At 38.5% G+C, this 21,094-nt stretch overlaps 1 protein-coding gene across 2 annotated transcripts in view; it reads right to left on the reverse strand.

Annotated features, from left to right (window-relative positions):
• Window positions 1-21,094, reverse strand: part of LOC145993999 (ATP-binding cassette sub-family C member 4-like) — a 215,507-nt gene that overhangs the window by 189,400 nt on the left and 5,013 nt on the right. The gene's annotated exons all lie outside the window — the stretch shown is intronic.

The following is a 21,094-nucleotide window of genomic DNA, read 5'->3' on the forward strand; positions in this document are numbered from 1 at the left end:
CCAATATTTCCACGAAGGCGAAACTTCACATAGTTATTCTAATTGAGACGCTGTAAGTAACTCTGTAAATGCTGTTGTCATTTTTTTTTAAATATACTCTTCTGAAAGCTCTATTTGGACATATCTCCACTTGTAATCCTTAGCAGAAAGGTTGAGCCACGTTTTTTCAATTAACTGACTCTCTTTAAGAGTCAGACATATTCCTAAGAATACATTATTTCCCTCCACTCTGTAAATTCGATAAATTGGAGTTACGTCCAGGGTTGTTAAAGGTCCAGGAGTTTTAAATAGATTCATTTCCGGTCCAGGAGAGAAAATCAGGAAGCATCAATAGGTTCTGAACAGTAAGGAACCTACTTATCAGTAAAGGATTTGAATTCGGTCCAGGAACCATTTTTCCGTATCAATTTATATACGGTCCAAGTTCCATATTGAAATGAAAAAAAATACGCAACTGAGACCGAATTTAAAATGTGCGAGAGAGAAAAATATTCCGGAAATATTATATATTATATAAAATTTATGGGTTTCTGGACCTTTCTGCGTTGACACTTGTAATTTGTAGTTTAACTCAACTCAAAAGAAAAATGTCCTGATAATGCCTGTAACTGACCTTGAAGTCATTTCATTTGAAACGTTTTACAATTGTGTGGTGAAAAGTAAATGTAGCTTGGGACTATCTCGCTACATCCCTATAATTCTTTGGTTTGCGGTCTGAAAGATATGCTAATTCTGGTTACCGCCACCGTGTGTCTGAAAGAAACCATATCATGACCGTTATGACGTTAATGCCTCTTCTGTTGTTTTCAAAAATGATTTACAAATATCTACCAAGGACTATGTGAAAATGATAACCGAACAGCGTTATCGGCAGCGTTTCCCTCAACCCCAACTCTGCATGCATTGTTGCCTTACTTGTAACCTCTGTTTGGGTACAAATCCTTAATAATATACCACGGCTAAAATATCCTCAGGGTAGGGTTCTTGTTAGAAAAGAAACCAGACAGTAAGCCTTCCAATGAAGACGGTTAATCTATTATATTATATCTTTCTTTGTACATTAATGAGACATAACTGAGATTGCACTAATTTAAATATTTACATAATCATTTTTCGTATTTCACAAGTTCTTATTCTTTCGTATAAATTCACATTAATTAACTTTCATATATGTTTATATCTCTATTCTTCTATGTTATTCATGACTTCATTAACAAGAGATAACTCAAACATCCCGCGGCTGGACCTCTTTCTGGACTTCTTTCTGAACTTCCATCTGTTTCAGAATTTGGGTATGGACTTTCACATCGTGGGTTGCTTTTCTCACCAGTTCTTGCCCCTTCATATACGTGTTTTCCCTTTTAACTAAGTACGATTCCCGTAAGCTCACTTTTTCTTCATTAACACCAAGTTCTAGAGGGTTACGAGCTCGAGCTGGAGGATTAAATGTTTTCGCCGCCTTTTTCAGCTCCTATTCGATTAAGGAAATCCTTTATCCTAATCTCCTCCGTTGGGGCGTCGGCTGAAACGCGCCGCCACTGGTAAATACGAGAAAGTGTAGACTTGGTGCCGAACGACTGTGACGCGCAACCCAAAGGTTCGCGACTAGAACGCGTCGCCACTGGTGAAATCAAAACTTTCACAATGTGGTTCGAAAACGACATAACAGATTACAAATCTTTTCGCAGGCAGACACAGATTTATATCGGTACTTTTACTTCTTTAAATTTCTTAACTATTTACATGTGAGTACCTATTTCATTTGACAATTATTTTTATTAGTTTATTCTCTTTATGTCTCTTTATCATCTTATGCCGTATTCTATTATTTATCATCTTCTTAATTCACTTTATCGCTTATTTACACTGTCAATCCTGTATATTACAGTAGAGTCATTCCATGCCAAATCAACACAGATATGTGCAATTTCTAACCTGACCATCTCCGATTTTCATAAAATTTGGGGAGTTGAAACTATACATGGAACTTAGCAACTGTGAAAACTTTTAGTCTCGTGCGTCTTGTAATTGTTAAATTATTCAAGGTCAAAGTTAGCAGAAATTGCCCTTTTTGAGCCCGCTTATCTATACTAAATGTGCTGTAACTCCGCCCCTATTTAGCCTAGGAAGCTCAAACAAAACTTATTGTACAGGGAATAGAACAAGCTTTCCAGTGGTATATAGCAAGCCCACCTTTCGATAAAAATATAATTTTGTCACGTGACCTTGGCATTTGACCTTGAATATCTCAAAACATGTCATCACCAAAAATCATGAAAAAAATATATTTGGTCCCTCATGCCATACCATAAAACATATCAAAAAATCATTTTGGGACTGCAATGGGTTCAGGAGATACAAAATAATATGTGCAACAATGTGACTGATAAAAGCCTCATTACATGAATTATGACAAGTCAAAAGTCCTTTAACACCCCTACAAAATGAAAAGGAGTTATCCTGGTCATGAAAGAAATAGGTTAGGCACAGGGAGATCCCTAGCTGTGTCAAGCGCAGATCCAGCATATTGTTGACCGCCATATTGAATTCAACGCAAAACTTTCAAAGGAAACGGGGTGATGTGATATATCAAATCAGGCTAGAACTTCACGCGAAATGAAACGGCGAAGGTTTTTCCAAAGTATCTTTAACCAGCAAAAAGTTATTACTGCATGCTTGTAACCATTTTCTCCTTTTCGAGGTGTTAAAAACAAAGTATTAAGCCGAATGGTTGTTGCTGGTAAGCTAATGATGTGCTATAGTGTATGGAGAACGGGAATGGTTGGTCCATATTCAACAATGGGGCCTTAAATGGTGAGAGCTTCTTGGATTTCTTAAGTATACAGGTTTCTCATCCTTGCTTACAGGATATGGCACCAGAATTTTGAACCAGGACAGTGTGTGACCACACTATGTGAACATTTTGGCAATTTCGTAACAGTAAATTTCTAGGTAGATTGATGGGCAGACACGGAGCTATTAAAAAGCCTGCGCATTCCCCAGATCTAACATCTTAGGAGGACTTTTACCTTCAGAAACATTTGAAGAGAATGGTGCATGCACTAAAAGTCCCTGATATTGACCATCTGAGAGATGGCATAGTTGCTGCTTGCGATGATGTTGCACCTGCTACATTGCCAAATGTTCTATGTGAGTGTGAGAGACGTCAACGAGTGTGCTCACAGGAATATTGACAACACTATAATGTGCATATTTCGTAAGTGAAATATATGCGTATAACGTTTTGCTGCCTAAAAATAAGTTGGGAAAAACCTTCGCTGCTTCATTTCTCGTGAAATTCTAGCCTGATTTGATATATCACATCACCCCGTTTCCTTTGAAAGTTTTGCGTTGAATTCAATATGGCGGTCAACAATATGCTGGATCTGCGCTTGACACAGCTAGGGATCTCCCTGTGCCTAACCTATTTCTTTCATGACCAGGATAACTCCTTTTCATTTTGTAGGGGTGTTAAAGGACTTTTGACTTGTCATAATTCATGTAATGAGGCTTTTATCAGTCACATTGTTGCACATATTATTTTGTATCTCCTGAACCCATTGCAGTCCCAAAATGATTTTTTGATATGTTTTATAGTATGGCATGAGGGACCAAATATATTTTTTTCATGATTTTTGGTGATGACATGTTTTGAGATATTCAAGGTCAAATGCCAAGGTCACGTGACAAAATTATATTTTTATCGAAAGGTGGGCTTGCTATATACCACTGGAAAGCTTGTTCTATTCCCTGTACAATAAGTTTTATTTGAGCTTCCTAGGCTAAATAGGGGCGGAGTTACAGCACATTTAGTATAGCTAAGCGGGCTCAAAAAGGGCAATTTCTGCTAACTTTGACCTTGAATAATTTAACAATTACAAGACGCACGAGACTAAAAATTTTCGCAGTTGCTAAGTTCCATGTATAGTTTCAACTCCCCAAATTTCATGAAAATCGGAGATGGTCAGGTTGGGAGCTGTGTTGATTTCGCATGGAATGACTCAGTAGTCTTCTATCTTGCACGTCTAGTGCTGCCATCTCTGATTCACCTTGTCAACTATTTACAAGCATTATGCCTATTGGGTACGTAACATACTCCACTTGTATACTCGATTGTTGCGAGGAACGTCGGAACTTATATTACACTTTTATGTCCACCAACAGATATTTACAATATCTCCCTCCCCCCCCCCATATATTTTAAAGCTGAGCCGAGACCGATGCCGGAGAGGCTAAATCAGTCATTCGACCCCCCCCCCCCATTTCAAATTTCGGAAAAGAAAAGAAAGAAAAATCGAAGAGCTTTATTATTTTGATACTTAGTAACGAGAATGAAATTCAGTTAAATAAGCAGAATAACCAATGGAAGAATTGATTAAGCTCCAAAAAATTAGTGTCAACCCACGTGATGATGTGTCTAGGACAGCCTTTAGTTTCCACGGTTCAACGGACAATGCTGTGGCGATAGCACGTGCGGTGTTGCCACTTTCAACACACACCTTTACCCGTTGAATAAAAACTTGTATAAAATCAGTTTCGCAATGTGAATTGACAGTGATAATGGGTTTTAAAAACAGATGCAGAGAGCTTCAAAACAATACCAAGATCGTGGTATTTGCTTGTGGGACTATCCAATACTAAGAAAATGGTGTTTCACAATATTGATAAGAACCATCTTTTGGCCAATTTAAAAGATCTGAAATTTAAGAATTGTATTTAAAACCTTTCTACCTGCACTGTAGTTAAATTTCATCACGAGCCCCCTTTAAAGTTATTTGAGTTCTCATCGGGAATCGAACACGGGGGGGCCACTCTTAATGAAGACCAGATAGCTAACCATTTTGCTAAACGCTAGCTACAAAGCCGCGAGATAAATAATAATTATTATAAAAATAATAATAGTTTTTGTTATTATAATAATAATAATATAATAATAATCCTGTGCGCAACAGCTCATGCAGGGCCTTGGCTTACCTATCGGCCGCCGGTCTCCCTCCCACGCTTTCCTTCGTCACCTCTAAGCGTAGAGATCTTCAACCAGTATTGGAATATCCAAGTGGTCAGCCCGACGTATCCCCAGCCGTTATAGTAGGTCTCCGCGACCGGATTACGCTAACTCATTCAAGGCTCCCCAATTTCCTCACGATGGTGGGTTGCCATCGGCCCCATACACAGACCGAAAATTCCCGGAGACTGAACCAGGGATCGAACCCATGCCACCCCGCAGCCGCCGTCCAAAGCAAGGTGCCTTAGACCGCACGGCCACGGAGGAGGACATTTTGTTATTAGTTTATAATAATATTTTTGGTTGTTTTATTCTTACTACTTTTCAATTTTTGTAAATGGGCCGGAAGGAGGGGGAATGGTAGACGTTTATTTTGCAAGGAGCATGTAAATAGCAGCAGTAAGCTAAAATTGTTAAAAGTAATATCATTTGATATTTTTATTTTTTCTCATTTAGCGTCTCTTTTTTTTGCCACTTTTGTCTAATTGCGACGATGAGGATTGTAGTGACGGTGTGATGTAATTTTTGAAGGGACACTCACCAAGAACAAGGATGGCCATGTCACAGTATCCAGTGACGTATAAAATCACAGTTCAATATTTATCATTTTGTATAATTAATCATATTATGACTTGTGTAAAGTGTGAGATTTGGATTTTGTCATTTGAATATTTCCAATGAGTATTGGTGGTAAATTTGAAATTCGAGCGAGACATCGGGGGTTGGGGGACAGGTTTTCTAAGTCACAGCACAAATCGTCAACACGGCGAATTACATGAAATTTGGGCAATCGAAGCGGCGTGTTACGAATGAAGTTGGATTTAATTTCATCGAGATCAACAGAGTATCCACTACGTGAAGGCGAGTGAGTTTTCATCAGAGATTCACGGCGGACCACGGATTCCCAGATAGACGCCAGGCAGGCGAGAGCTTAATCCCATGCACAAAACGTAAGACACGCCCTTTGACCGCATTTAGACACAATTGAGCCGGGGTTGTTGTACCCCGCTCGAACCGAAGCCACGCCAAGTGTAACGTCTTTCCAACTGACATTTTCGAATCTCGTATAAATCTGCGGGACTTCGAATTCTCCACACAGTTTGACAGGATTTTTGTAGCGAGAGCATCGACGCGCTAGACTCCAGTGCACTCATTGTTTTTGTGGACTTTGCTTTGTTTGCGGACAGTCAGCGAGTAACCGCCTGTGAAGTAATTCGCATGTGCTTGTTCCGTTGATATCATTCGCGGTGATTTGTTTTTGTGAAACGAGGACAATCCAGAACAATGACCGGCTAAGACGATAGAGAGAAGGGGGATGTCTGTTTTTCCAGAATCCCGCAGCAACGACGCTCCACTACCATCTGGTGAGAAGCTACAGCCAACGCCAACGCCAACACCACTGACGCACCATGCCGCGAAGCCAACGAACGCCGATGCCAAACTCCATCCACCACGACGCTACAGCCGAACCTTCAGCGCCCATATGGTAACGACGGAGAGACATACGACGCCAAGAAGGAGGATTCCAGATCGGCGCTTGATAGATGCCCGATGCCCGAGAGAGAGAGAGAGAGAGAGAGAGAGAGAGAGAGAACGAGAGAGGACTCCAGACCGACGCTTCATAGATGCCCGACGCCCGAGATTGGAAAGACCGACGTTTGAGAAACTACAGCCGGCGTTCGAGATGAGAACGTACAGCCGACGCGTGAGGGAAAGAGGTTTACGCGACGTCCAGAGAAAGTGAAACCGCCAGATACCGTCGCCACCACCCTACGTCGCGGTCGACCCCCGAAGGAACATTTTTGCCACAAAGGAACCTAGTGCGAATTCCCGTATCCAGGAAAGATGGACGATCCGACGGTGTAGCAGAGTCTGGGTAGAGTTTTCTTCAGCACGTATGTACATGTTCATGTACGAATGTATTGTTTCGTGTCAACGCCGTACTATTAAAGCCGAAATCACATTGATTCGCAACGTGACTCAGGAATTCCGAACCTAACTTTTGTGCCTTGTATTTTGAGTAAATGTTAGATAAAAGTTCATTTCATATTTATGTTTTCAATATTTTGATTGTCTACATTTAAAGATAAAAGCTCCTTGGTATTACGTTAACTTTTCATGTAACTTGTCAAAGTGTGCTCCATTTTAGTGTAACCAACCGCCCAGTCGTTTCAATTAGCATATCGAAGGTCGACTGATTAGTCTTTTATTTGTTGAAAGGGTATGTTAATTTGCAATGTCGTGCGATTGTGGTATTGTTTATTGTATAGTGATTTTGTAATTTTTGCTCGCGCTGATGGTTATTTTGTGTATTCCGGCAGCTGGAGCCGATTAAGTTTTGCATCACTATGTACAGGTGTAATTGTTCTTAAGGGACGAGAGAGGCTTGTGTGTATTACCCCCGTCCGAGAAACTTAGTAAATGTCGTACTTGCGGCTTTTATGCGCATGTTCATTCGAACGATAGGTTCAACTACGCCGACCTAATTGTTTCAGATAATTGTTTCTCCGAGGGCTGGCGCACATTGATTGAAATGAGCACGGGAGGGGGCAGACTAACGACCTAGATTCAAGTTATTGTTTAAACAAAAGGAAATGGTACTTTGATTAAATCCGTGACTTGTATGTGTATTTCCATGTTGTCACATCCCAGGAGTGAGAATGAGTGAGAGAATGAGAGAATGAATCATTGGGACCTGTAAGATGTTTGTTATCCCAATATTTTCTTTGATTACAATATATTCATATTTTACTGTTCGTCCGAGATATCATTTGATGCTTTCAGGCACAATGCTATTTGCTGTGTTTTTGTTTCAGTGCCGACAGATGTCAGGTAGATTCTAAGGTGTCATATTCCAAGGTATTTTATCCCCGTCTCGCAATAGTACGACAACAATGACCGTCTCAGAACCCGAACTAAAAACCTGGATCGTTTGCAATCGCACGAACGGCATCCCCTACCTATTGTGACATTTGGCCCCGTGCCGGGGAATGAAAGATATGTCACCGGGGATCGGTAACGGCATTCACGCCTGATAGTGGGTTGTAACAGGCAGGCCCAGATTCTAATCCCTGGCGTCGTAGTGCACTGTGCTAACCACTCCGTCACAGAGGTCGGCTGCGAAATGTAATGTTTCACACAGGACAACATATCGTAGCAACATATCGCGGAGTTCTGTGCGAGATTAAAATGGGAGGTCCCAATCCGTTCTTTGAATTTGAATTCTCAATGTGAATAAAAAATATTTAGGCATACGGGATGTCAGAAAAAGTATTATCAAATTTAAATAATAAAAATATTAAAAGTTAATGATTAAAATTAAATCTAAATTAATTATTAAAATTATTAATTTTACTCACCCTAATAATTTTACTCACCCTAAGGACTTTTAAAGAGTCTAGAGATGGGGCGATGTCGTTCTCATAGAGTATCTGGCAACCTTGGTTAATGAACAAAGATGTTGTTTTACTGTGATCAATAATTTTGTGTAGTTTTTAGTTAGTTATGGCGACTATTTTACGCATGGAGAACTGCAAGTACTATAGCACTATGCAGAATAAGAATCACTCTCTCCAAAATGTATCATTGATACAGAAGTTCAATCAATTTACTCGTTTCAGTGCCTTGCGCGAAATGTAAACAAACAGTATTGCCAACCACTACAAGGTGTCATTTAAAGCAAGTTGCTACCCGTTCGATATATCGTAATGATCTCCTGCGTGGAGTATGTTAAAACCGTATCAAGGTAGAAAATGAAAGTGCAGTGTTGTGATCATATTAAGTTATGCCATTTAAAATGTGCGCAGTTAAAAGAAACGGACATAGAATATATGAAATTCACAGTCACAGGTCAAACATGCCTGCAGAGGTGCCAACTCTTATTGACATTTACAAAATAATCTAGGATCTAAAAGAAGAAGTTAGGAACTTAAAGAAAGAGAACATTGAAACTGAAATCTTTGGACTTAGCTAATGTGACTTTTTTATTTAAATATAGCCATTTTGGCTTTCTTCCTCATTGATTGAATCAGTTCATATTGAATTTCAGAACTTAGATAATAATTGTGAATCTCATTTTGTTGTATTCGTCTCAAATGTTCTTGTAGCAGCTACTTGGTCATGTTTCGAAAGCAATTTCACCAAATCTATGAAATTTCTAGAATTTTCTGTTGTTCCTCCTGTGGATAATGTTTCTCTATCTCCTCTACTGTAACTGCCAAGTTATGAAAAGCCAAAAATTGTGTTACGCTTATCAACCTAACGACTGAGCTACCGCGGCTGACTATCATGCGAGAGACCTGGGTTCGATCCCCGGCGGGAGAGAACCGGAATTTTTTCCACCTGTTCAAGCAGCTCTGGCGCCCACCCAGCATCGTATAAAGTGGGTATCTGGAGGAAACTCTGGGGGGTACAGGCGGCCAGGGGCGTGGTGCTCATCAAATGACCACCATCTTTGGCTGTGATCAAGGAACTAACACCTAACTCCACACCCGCTATACGCCTTCATGGCATGGTGCAATGCACAGGGGAGCACTTTACTTTACTTTTTTTTTTACGCTTATCAATCTTTCTAAGAGATTCCGCAAGTAGTTTTAGCTATTATTTCCAATACAAAATATTTGACGTATTGATTCAAATTCGGACATTCCATGTAAAAATTTCAATTTTTTAAATTAGATGCAATACTGTAACTTTTGCCATCTTGTCGGTGAACAATCTACAATTGTCATTTGCTTAAAAATTCAAGTATTATACATAATTTAGTTAGAAGGTTGGAGGTATCTCGTAGGATACAGTTTCTTCTCATACAGTGGCCCAACAAATTTCTTGTTCTCTTCATGATTGTGTCCAATATTTACATATAGTTCATTTATGCTACTTTTTGATTTACTTTTGTTTTGTATTGTGTCCCATCCATGACTCCAAAAGACGATTAAAATCTCCATTAACTGTTACATTTTCCTCTCAACTCCACTAATATATTCAAAGGTCAATTACCATCTCTCTTTGTATTAAATAATTTATATTTCATCATTTGGCAATGCACAGAAATTAAAATAAATTTGTTATTACGCATAGAGGCAGTGTTTCTTCTGTCCCACACGTGACACAAAATTGTTCATTTATAGCTACAAATCTGGGAGAGTATTTTAATGGTAGTTATGTTTAATCAACAGTGTTAAGTTTCATATTTCATTGCACAGAAACTGTGAGAAAAATACTGCTTAACTATCAGTAGAATAGTTACTTTAATATAAAACTTTAGTCCGCGTGTCCCACCCGTGACAATGAAATGGACCTTAACTACTTTAAATCCGGATAAAAACAGAAGGTTTTTGTTTTATTGCACACAAAGTTTAGCCTTTTCCATCTATTTTTTTTTTCAGTTCTAGAACATTTTTTAATAAACCGCACGGGACGCGAGGCCACTTCGCCAACCCATTGGTACGCCTCTGAACAGTCCTTATCAGTGGGAGTTGTTGGGACACTTTTCCTGTCCGATAAAGGCTAGGATATCAACTCACGACCTTGCAATTAGGTACTTACAATTACGAACAGTCAACATGTCTCCAAGTCTTGATACATAGAACCAGCAAACGAGTTATCTTCATTTGAAATGGGAAAATAATATACGAGCTTATGTGGTATGTGGTACCTTGAAGTAGTCGTTTTTTCTGGTATTAAAAACATGTTAAAAGCCGCTTTGATGGCCGAAGGGGTTCAGTGTGTCATTATTTTCGAAATATCTAGAATTCTCTCCAGGAGGACTGCGTACTGCGCAAGGTTGCGTCGCTTTATTGGTTCTTTTGGGTAATCGCAACGGTGAGGATGTCGCCCTTAGCTTAAGGGTGTCGCAAATGACCCGGCTTCGAATACAGGGGTGGGTCATTTCAGGTGTGCATATTTTCATGGAGCAACTCTAGGATTCACTCCGCTCATTATAAAATGGGTGCCTGGAGCAACCCTGCGGAGCGCGATGTTGATCACATCACCTCCGCCTCGACCGTGTGGGACTTATCTCCACACCTCCCTATGTGTTTTCAAGACATGTTGCAATGCGTAGGGAACAGCTTATCCTTTTATATCTCCCTTATATAATTACTTATTCTCTCTATTCCAGATTGCAGTCCAAGAACATCAGCGACACGCGTAAGTACTGCGACTATACTCACATATTGATGACAATTTTGTATGATTCCATAGTACAATGATCCCGGTGGAGGCAAATAGTGGTTCGGATGCCACTGTAAACTGTAGGTTCAGTCCCGATTAGCCTTACTGTGCATAAAGTGGACTTAAAACTCCAAATCAATCAATCAATCTTACATATAAGTTATAGTTCTGCATGGCACCACTTTCTCAACTAGAACATGCTCCGCACTCTGTTCGCAGCATTCCAAATTCTATGGCCTTGCTCGCTCGTACTCTTCTTCTTCGTTTTATGGCTCACACCGTTTTTGCAGTTTCTAGCCAAAGGTGCTGAGTTCAGGTTCTATTGTTAATATCTATGTTCCAAACTGTTGTTGAATATCATTCACTTTCTTCGAAACACTAATGTCTTCCTGTTCTTATGGTATAACAGTTTTGTGAGGGTTAAATTGTAGTGTGAATCGTCGTGGTTGTTTAAATAGTAAACCTATGTTTTCTAGCGAAACTATAAAGAATCCAAATAACTGCAGTGCGAGGTTCAGATATTAGTGTAGATAAGGATATCTCGTACTCTTTGGAGTCTCCCACCATCGAGTGTTTACAATGAAATATAATTAGTGTGATAATAATCGTAGACACCTGTGTATGTGAAAGACCGTCTGGTAGCTTCAGCCACAATCATCTATTTCATTTTCATATCACCGTATTGGTAAGATAGACTAAACTATATTTTACCATGGAGATTGTGACTTTGTTCACTTAAGTTTCGCACTGCATCTTTCACCTAACAATCCATATATCAGGGCCCACTACCGCAGACAAATTACGGTGATACGTGTACTATTGTCCAATTGTATACAGATCGTCTTGCCTGTTCGATCGTTATTTGCTCGAGCGAAGAAGCTCTCGATTCATACGATATCTAAGAGTCGACTTTGCGAACCAGGGTGGAAAAAATAATGATTTTTATTTTAAAAAATATTTTTTTGTTCATTTTTTAAATCCACATTGAGTTTTTTTATTTTTTAAAGAGCACGCTTAAAATTGCTTGTGTGGTTCTGGTCACCATGCATATAGATATAGGTTTTTTATGGGAAGGCTTTATCTAGTAAACGACCCTGCAAAATATTTGAACAGTTTGATTAAAACAAATAAAAAGATATATGTAAATATACATTTTTCTCTTTCTGATACGTACCTACTGTGGAAATGTTTGTTGAGTGTGTTAATGAAACTAGAATAATTTCAGTAACTTTTCTTCCAGTGAAAATAACACCTTCTGCGTGTACTTTAAAATTGTAATTTAAAATATTAACTTAAATATTTTTATAGTCTTTGTAGCTGAATTTTGGAGATTTTTTTAATGGTAGTTTGAAAAATATCAGCTGCCATGTTTATTTAAAGTTTAATGATAATGACACTATATATGGTTTAACATAATTAGTATTTTGTATATTTTTCTACACACAATGTTTGCTACTTTTTCTTATAAAAATTATAAAATTATTGAATTTTAAATCAAGAGAAATGTGTGTTTACATTTCTTTTTGTATGAGCTTCACACCATCAGTACATATATTTAACATATAATAAACACCATTCAATCAATACGTGATTAATGTACTTTTACCAAAAGTGATTCTGATATCTACAAAATCCTTATGTACATTATTCTATAAATTATTTATTTGAAGTGATTTAATTCAGTGATTTCTTTTTAAAAAATCACGTGATTCAAATCGTGATTTAAAAAAACCTGATTTAAATCAATTCACCTTGGTGCGAACTATTTGGCGGTCGAGCGAAATCCTGTCCTTGCAGCACTCTAACATAAGTCCCGTTATACTGTCTTCCAAGGGTTATAGCCAGTGATGTGCATCTACGCGTAAACAACGATAGTCTACATTCTACACGTAGGCTATGTTATACACGTAGATGACGTAATCTGTGTAAACAACATGGCGAAAGGTGATAACTCAGAGAAGGACGCTGGGGAAGTAAAACAAAATTATGCTGCGTATCAGTTGCCAATGTGTGAGAAGAACCTTTTATACCCTTCCTTGCAAATTCGAACAATTTCTCACCTAGGAAAAGAACCTAACGTAGGAAATATTCTAGAGTTTTAGGGGAAAAACTACTTTTGCCTCCCGACTGCCATCTGTCGTTCTTTTTCATACGATTTATCTTCTTTCATAGTTGATGATCGATGATTTTGTTGTAAATAGGATTCTTGTCAGTTCGTTAGGAACCATTATAGTTGAAAATGTCACTTTCCTTTCATGAAATCTTTGAAAATTAATTTTAATGTACTTTAGATTGTCTCCGTAGTCTATGTAATCTACGTCCTCCTCCGTAGTCGAGCGGGTTAAGGCGTTCACTCGTCTTGAGATCGTTCGCTGCGGGACGGCGGAGGTTCGAATCCGGCTCTGGTCGGAATTTATTCGGCCTACGTATAGGGCCGGTGGCAACCCACCATCGTGAGGAAATTGGGTAGCTCCGAATGAGTGAGCGGTAACCCGGTCGAGAATACCTACAACGGCTGGGGGTTCGTCGGGCTGATCACCCGTCACCCCAATACTGGTCTAAGATCTCCACGCTATAACAGGTGACGGAGGAACAGTGTGGGAGGGAGACCAGCAGTCGGTAGGTAAGCCAAGGCTCTCAAGGGCTGTCGCGCTGTGGGTTATTATTTATTATATTATATTATGTAATCTACAACCCAATGTAATCTACGCGTAGATTACGTGTAGAAAAAGCATGTAGACGTAAACTTATAGTGTACAGCACACCACTGGTTATAGCACAGATACACAGTATATTTGTCTGTGGTTATAGTTAAGGCTCGGAAGTTGATGAAAATCATTTTTTTTTCTGAGCCTTGAAGACAATGATACACCTAAAAATAGTACCGTTTCCCTTGAGTTAGAACTAGAAAGCATTTTACATTTTCTCGCTTTTACGTAATATTTCAGTATTTTTGGTCCTGTTTTTAAAATAATTTTTGAGATTTCTTCTTGCTAGTGTTGCTCACGAGACGGGACAAGCCTTTTGAAATTCGAAATGCCTTTCTCGTCTCGTTTTCGAGACGAGACACGAGACGGGACGGGACGGCTTTTGAAAAGTTTCGTCTCGTCTCGAATGTCTCGAAAAAATAAAAGCAAAATATTTAATCAGTTGCAAATACTTGTTTGCTTGGAATAAAGTATTTCAATTAGAAATGTTGATAAGCGTGTATTAAGTCAAAAGAAGACTATTCTAGAGAGATTAATGAATGAATACCTAAACTTATTTTCAATACTCTTTCAAAACACAGCATTACTCCCCATTTTTGTTTTTCAATTTATTCCAGGTTAATAACTTTATGTTACGATAGTACTCCAGATACTAATACAATTCTGAATAACGTCAAGTAAAAGGGCAGATAGAGAAGGTGGAAGGAGGGGCCAAAAAATCGTGGAATGTCTGCGTCCGAGGTTTATCTTGTAAAAATAGTCTCAGCTCTATAGGTTGGAAAGATAAACGGACCGACGGATATGGTTTATTTTTATTATTTAATTTTTACATCAAAGGGTGTACAGAAGTGAATGTTATTAGGAAGGAGGAAAAACATTGTAGGAAACATGGCAGTACAAATTGATAAGGAGTTGTTGGGAAAGTTATTAAGGAATCCAAGATATTAGCAAGACTAAGAGAAGGAGATAATTAGGGACAAATAATCTTGCATTATCCCACTCCGAACAGCTGAGAACTAAAGAGATGGAAAGAAGTAATTTGGTGATTTTAGCGTTTACAGGGAACCACGACAAGATTTTACCACATGATTATTTGCACGGGTTGCGAAATTATTAGAATGTTATGGAAATTTCGGATATGGCTTTGTTGAGAAAATTCTTGTTGTTTCCCTCAGGCATTCTACAGGTGGTTGGATTCGATTTTTTTACGTCCGTTTGAAGATTATTTCCAATCCTTTTATTTTATTTATTTCTTTATTATTTAAGAAGAATACTATTCCTTGGATAGTAATAACGAAATACTGAGGCTGATATAGAATAGATTTCAAATGAAGGAAGTGCACTAAGTTCTGTATAATCGTCGTAGAAGGAAACTGTGTTCTATGAGGGGACTCCCCGATGGTACAGTGGTAGCGTCGTCGCCTTGTAATCAAGGGGTCCCGGGTTCGATACCCGGTGAAGGCACATTGTGATTTGAATCCCACTTTAAACAGTGAGTCCAGTCCCGATTAGCCTTTCTGTAAATCAGATGAAGGAATGTTGTATCTGTTCTTTTCATTCTGTAAATTTAGCCTTCAAGTTTATGAGCAAAATACATGTAGTATCTACTGTCTACATTTTTACTCGTTACTAAACACATTTCACAAAGTAGTTTTATCGAACTTCAGAGGGAAGCTGACAGCAATGTCAGGATGGCGGGAGCTTGTTTACGACCAGGGTGTATTCCGAGACTATTTTTCGGCCGTTCCCCACTGACAGAGGTTTCGCTTTGAACAATGGACACCGTTTTTTCAGGGGGCATACACCAAACATAGGGCGAGGTTGACCTGCAGTAGCGGGTACGTGCCATAAATCCAGGCCTAAAGTAGGAATGAAAGTTGATGCAAGGGAGGGACAATAAAAATTCTGTAATTTGGTTTGCTTGCTGACAGGAAGTTTTGCAGGAAAAGCTGAAAAGGAAAACGGCAGACTTTGAATGGAAGAGGGACAGTGAACACAAGTTCTTTGTATTATTCGCCGACACACAAGCTTCCATTTAGAAGGTGAGGCTATCAGCAGCGAAGTTATTAGAGGGTTGGAAGCAGTGACGACGCCAGAGGGGAGCAGGGGGACGTCCCATGTCAGAAACTTCGCCCCTCCCCGCCCCCGCCCGTGCCCCCAACTGAAGTTAATTAAATATCGAATAATAAGAGAGTTCACCTTTTCAAAGTGGTGTATTCTGCATGATATCACTTTCCTGCTTATAATACCAACTTGATTAACAAATATTAATTTGTTTCGTCCAAGATTCGAGCGTCGACCTGGGCATAGTTATGCAGATTTTGACGATCGTAGCAGTAATGAAAACACTTATACCGCGTTTGTTATAACCTGTCCCGCTTACCGCGCTAGCTGATTGCTGGCTTTTCTAGCATAAACCAAGCGGTGTTGCTGCTGAAGACCGCCTGAACTCCGTGCTGAGGAAAGTCAAAGCCAGGCAGCAAATTAAAATACGCAACGTGACCGCGCGGGAAACGGGACAGGTTCTAACAAACTCGGTATAAATGTACGATAGATAGATAGTTGTAAACCACAAGGTAGATTTCATAAGATACCTAGCAATCAGTGACCAACAAACTGCATTTTTAATATTAATGTCCTCATGATTAACGAACCTTATTTATTCTCACCACGCAATGGGTAAAATATTTGAAGCTTTATCCCACTTTCCGGAAAAATATTGTGTTTTTGCTACTTTTGACTTTTGTTGGCATGACGAGACGAGACGAGACAAAACGAGACGGGACGAGACGAGACGGGACAGAACCCTTCGAGACGGGACACGAGACGGGACAAACTAATATTTTTGAGACGAGACACGAGACGAGACAGCATTTTTACGAGACGGGACGGGACAGACCAAAGTCTCGTCTCGTCTCGTCTCGTGGGCAACACTACTTCTTGCTCCTTCCCTGTTGTTTCATGAATTTTGAATGCATTTTCTAGCATAACTTACATATTTAAATTTCCAAACTATGCCCAAGAATTGAAAATATGGTCAATCTAAAACCACAATATTATTTGAAACTAAGCTTTGACAATGGATTGCATAATTAATTGTAGTAAAATTTATTTTTATTTCAGTAAACTTAATGTGATTTCTTTGAGGTTCCCTTGCTGGCCACTATTATCGCTGTGTTCTGTGGTTTTAAAGTAAAATTTGTCACTACATAAAAAAATACACATATTCTTATTATGTACGTAAGAAAGAACTATGCTGCCCGCTTACTGTATCGTACGTACAAGGCGCACTAAAAGGAGGTGAATGACTTGTACAGAAGAACCTTGAGGTGTATTTTATGTAACCTTGAAGTAAAAATAAAGAACACTTAATTGCTTTCTTAGGCCATCAACTTCCGAGCCTTAGTTATACCCTAAGGACCGAATCTACATCGGGAATCAAACCAGAAAACGAACTTTACTCTATTGTTTTCCCTATTGATATCTGTAAATTTATTTCTAGAGACATATCGCCCGGGTCGGTTAACAATACCGTGAGAGCACTTCTATAACTTTTAGGCTAAGTTATACCAGATGTTTCGTTACATTTTTTGTAATTTGACCCCATTTAAAATATCTTATCTGTTCATTTTGTAGTAGTTTTCAAAGCATTATCTCCTAGTGGGCCCCTTTGAAGATTAAGGCCCCTCCAAACCCCAGTAAATCCGGACCTGTTTCAAAGGGATAGAAAAACGACGTAAAATATATTTACTTAAAAATATACAAAATAAGAATCTGTTCCCTGAATTGAAGGATTCAGTACTCAGTGGAAAGCATAAGTATAAGCAAGTAAATATTGTCAGAAAGTATTTTCACTCATTTTACTTTTGTATCCTATGTGTTTTTAAGGGATGGGGCATTGCTGCCCGGGGGGGGGGGGGAGATGGGCTCTAGCTCACCGAGAAAATTCCCTTAACCCCCGAATTAACCTACAGGAGAGCTTCCATATTCATTTCTGGTCGAGCAAGAAATACACACACAGACGGATAAAAATAGAAAAAGAAACGAATGAATAAGAAGAGAAAGAAAGGGATAGGGAATTATAGAAGAAAAGAAAATAGGGAAACAGAAGAAAGAAATATGAAAAGAAAGAGAAGAAAGGAAATGAATGGATAGAATGAAAGTAAGAATAGAACATGGATGTTGCCAGAATTCTTGTGGGGAAGGGGGGGGGGGGTCAGGCAAGTCATAAAACTTCATTAGCAGAAATAATAACAATAATATTTACTACGGTTATAATTGCTATTTTACAATAATTATTATAAACTAATAAAATATATTTTATTCCCAATTATTATTATTATTATTATTATTATATAAATACTGACGCTTTGCTATTCGATCCACCAGATGAGTGAATATCCAACACAAGTATTTTTTCATTATTTTATACATTTCATACAGTTAGTGTATTGAAGTTCATAGTTATTGTATTTTGTTATTAACTTTTACACATCTAATTTAAAAAATGCCTTTAAATGTTATGGAGAAATTTTATTCACAATGTTTATCTTGTGTGATCTCTCACATACAACTATAATTTTTGGAATTTTTGAAACTGTGGAGCCATTAATTATTTGGATTCAATGGTAGAAGAAAATACATCCTAATTCTTGTATTTTACACGAAATTTTTGATGCAGTTTTTCTTGGGTTATTCTGATCGAATGCTAAATGAATGATTTCTGTTATTAACAATAAAATTAGATAGATTTCTGTTGTTTCGTAAATGTGTGTTGCGGAATGTGCGTTGCCAATTTCCGGGAGAGGGGTCGATGGACACATTCAACCCCCCTCCCGACGCCTATGCACGAGATGTATAAGAAATATAGAAAGATTGAGAGATCGTGGGAGAAATATAGAAGGAGATAGAGAAGTATGGGAAGAGACGTAGGGAGAAACAGGAATAAGCAAATGAAGGAAGGAAGGGAGAAATACCTCGGAGTGGTATGTTCTATAACTGGGAAACAGGAGAGGTGTAAAGCGACAGCGAGGAAAGACTACAGAGAAGGAAACAGATGGAGAAAGAAGGGAGAAGAAAAGAGGATCTTAGTGTCCACTGCCACCGAAGCAGATCAAAGTTCCTGTGAGCCGACCTCTGTAGCGGAGTCGCTACAACATCACGCTACGACACCACCAACCCTGGGCATAGGTGTTTTATTGTGAGCGTCCCTTCAGTTTCGTCATACCAAATGAAAAGCGACGCTAAATAAAAAAAAAAAAATCTCACGTGCGCTCTCTGAATAAGGCTCCCTGCCCCTGTGAAGGCGTCGAAAGATGTTTCTGGACCAGTGATGTGCGTCTACGCGTAAACAACATAGTCTACATTCTACACATAGACTATTGTATACACTTAGATGACGTAATCTATGTAAACAACATGGCGAAAGTTGATAACTTAGCAAAGGGCGCCGTGGAATTAAAACAAAATTATACTGTGTATCAGTTGCTGATGTGTGAAGAGAACTTTTCATACTATTCCTTCCAAATTCGAACAATTTCTCACCTAGGAAGAAACCTAATATAGGAAATATTCTAGCGTTTTATGGGGAAAAGACCACTCTTGGCTCACGACTGCCATCTATTGTTGTTTTTTGCATACTATTTTTCTCCTTCCATAGTTGATGATAGAAGAGAAGAGAAATTTTGTTGTAAATAGGATTCTTTTCATTTCGTTAGGAACCAATATAGTTGAAAATGTCACTTTCCTGTCATGAAACCCTTGAAAATTAATTTTAAATGCACTTCAGATTGTTTACGTAGTCTATATAAACTACAACCCAATGTAATCTCCTCGTAGATTACGTGTAGACAACGCATATAGACGTAAACTTATAGTCTATGGCACATCACTGCTCTGGACTACACAGTCTTTCCCAGGGATGCCCATCATGTCATGCGCCTCCCCCCAATCATATCATTCCTGCCCTCAAACCATATTGTAATCCCCACAAAGAATTTATTTAAGACTGAGTGTCTACCGAAAGTAATTTTTTCTTAGCTTTAATGAACACTATACTTGATATGTCCCTCCTCCCTAAACAGAGGTGCCCATCACTCAAACCGCCTCTAAAATCGATCATCATAATCCCCCAAAATAGTTTGGATGTATACGTAATAATTGAAGTCTATTTGAATGAAATACCATGTTAAACTTTCCATATGTTTTAATTGTTAGATTTTCGAAACAAAACTTAAAGTTAGCACATTGATTGGTTAATGTAGTAAATTAAATTATGTAAGTAATATAAATATTCATATAAATAGCGTTTGTGAGTGGGTTTATAAATATCACAATTTGAGTATTTAACACAAATTGTTACACAACTTAAGATAAAGATAGAATATTCAACCTTGGCAAACAAATAACATGCTCCAGCCGTATGACCGATTCAATTATTGTTTCACGAGACATTGCAAATCCCTAGCTAGAAATTCTTAAGCTCAGGGCGTTAATCTAATACGGTTCCTCTTTCAAGGAACTCACCGCCCGTTCCTTTTGGGATAAATGTAATTATTTTTAGTAATCCATAACAATAATTGTGTGGATTTTATCTTCAGTACAAATTTAATTTGTTAAAGTAAAATTTTCCTTGTGACAAGAAGTTGGAAATGCGGATTCGACATATTTTTGTTCCAAATGATGCACCTGCTTTAATTTAAGCAGTATACCAACACTAACCATTATATTTTAAGAAGTGATGTTATTAATGAATATAGAGAATATCGCTTGTGTCTTGCAATGCAGCTATATTATAAGACTTCACATTCACCTCAGTAAAGCGCCAAACACGCTTTCTCGCAACACAGTAGTGTTTCTCCGCCAGAAAGAAAATTTTTACATCTATTTCTTTCCAGGCTTTCAAGAATAATAATTTAATGGGGTGTCAGTACTTTCATAGGATCCCGAGATATTTAGGGTTTCCCAGCTTCTCTTTAGCACGTTCGGGGTCGAAATCATGTGGATACCATATCGCTAAATCTAGTCTCCAAAATTTAATGTTCGAACTCTCTTTCCACTACAGATATTCCTTGACAATCTAAAATTTAACACTTTAGCAAGAGCTCCCTATCTCCCCCGCTTTTAAATTTAATTCTCTATCCTACCACCAAAATTTCCTTGCCAATTTTAGACTTACTGTTGATATTGAAGAGTGGATATTGCCTCC

This window comes from Lepisma saccharinum, chromosome 10 (assembly GCF_977018435.1).
Source record: "Lepisma saccharinum chromosome 10, izLepSacc3.1, whole genome shotgun sequence".
In the NCBI taxonomy this organism is placed as follows: Eukaryota; Metazoa; Arthropoda; class Insecta; order Zygentoma; family Lepismatidae; genus Lepisma; species Lepisma saccharinum.